Raw genomic sequence first — 1,741 nt, 5'->3', positions numbered from 1 at the left:
CTTTACTAGTTCTAATAGGTTTTTAGTGGATTCCTTAGGATTTTCTAAATGCAAGGTCCTATCATCTATGAATAGAGATAGTTTTAATATTCTTTTCAAATCTGGATGTCTTGTATTTCTCTTTCTTGCCTAATTGCACTGGGTGGAACACCCCCTGTAAAATGTTAAACAGAGGTGTTGAAAGCAGACATCCTTGTCTTGTTCCTGATCTTAAAGAGGAAGCATCTAATATTTCACCAATAAATACGGTGCTAGGTATGGATTTTTCATAGTTATCTTTTATCAGGTTGGGGGAGTTCCCCTTCATTACTAGTCTGCTGAGTGTTTTTTTATCACGAAAGGATACTGGATTTTGTCAAATGCGTTTTTGAATCTATTGAAATGATCGTGTGATTTTTGCTTTTTATTCTGTTTATGTTTTACATTAGTTCATTTTCAAATATTGAGCCAAATGTGACTTCCTAGGATAAATCCCACTTGTCTGTGGTGTATAATGCTTTTACATGTAGCTGAAATGGTTTGCTAGTATTTTGTGAAGGATTTTTAAATTCATAAGAAATATTGGTCTGTAGTTTATATTTCTTGTAATATCTTTGGTTTTGATAACAAGGTAACACTGGCTTTGTAGGAAGAGATCAGCGTTACCTATTTTTTGGAGGAGTTTGTTAAGATTTGGTATTAATTCTTGTTTAAATATTTGGTAGAACTCAGTAGTGAAGCCATTTCGTCCTGGGCTTTTTTATTTATGAATAATTTATTATTAGTAGTATTAATATATCAATCTCTTCACTCAGTATAGGTCTATTTATATTATCTGTTTCATATTGAGTCAGTTTCAGTAATTGTGTCTAAGGAATTTGTCCATTTAATCTAAGGTGTCTAATTTGTTGGCATACAATTGTTCATAGCAATTTTTTATAATTTGTGTTGTTGTTTGTGTAGGGTCAGTATAAAGTCCTTTCTATCATTGCAGGTCACCAAGGCAGACAGCTTCCCAAGGAAGTGAAGCTGTCCCATAGATGAAAGATCAATAACAATCATGCCCAAAGGAACTGATAGCAGATAAGTTGTTTCTACTCAAGTGTTTTATTCTAACCCTGCACTGTTCGGGGGGACTCCATGAGTTACAGGTAGAATGTAAGGCTCAACTGTCAACTGAGCTGGTATAATTTTTCTGGAGACTAAACTGAAAATACCTATTGGATTCTTCAAAATATACATGCCCTCTATTTTGGCAACATCCTTACCAGGAATTTAAGATTTGGACATACTTTTAAAAATTCATCAATATTCATGTACAAGGATATCCACAGAAACATTTGGTTAATAATAAACACTAGACACAACCAAAATGTTTATCAATGGAGGGCTGTAAAAAAACATTTGTACAACAATACAATAAAATACTATGCAGAATTTTGAAAGAATAAAATAGCGTTCACTAAAAAGCATGAGGTATATGCTGGTATAGAATAATCTTAAATTTTTATCATTAAATTAAAAGAAAAACAAAGTGCAGAACAGTGTGAGTAGTATGATCACTTTTGCGTACATTTTAAAAATACATAGATGAATGTACAAATACGGGCACTTTTTTTTCCTGGAAGAAATCATGAGAAACTACGTCTTATGGTTACCTTTGGCAAAAGACTATGGGTAAGTGGGAAAGAGGCTTTCCAGCTATATTTTTCCCTCTAGATACAAGATGGGATGTTATAATCCTAGATATATGTATATATAT

This window comes from Cebus imitator, unplaced genomic scaffold, assembly GCF_001604975.1.
Source record: "Cebus imitator isolate Cc_AM_T3 unplaced genomic scaffold, Cebus_imitator-1.0 Scaffold223, whole genome shotgun sequence".
NCBI classification, from domain to species: Eukaryota; Metazoa; Chordata; class Mammalia; order Primates; family Cebidae; genus Cebus; species Cebus imitator.
This window is presented reverse-complemented; position numbering follows the sequence as displayed.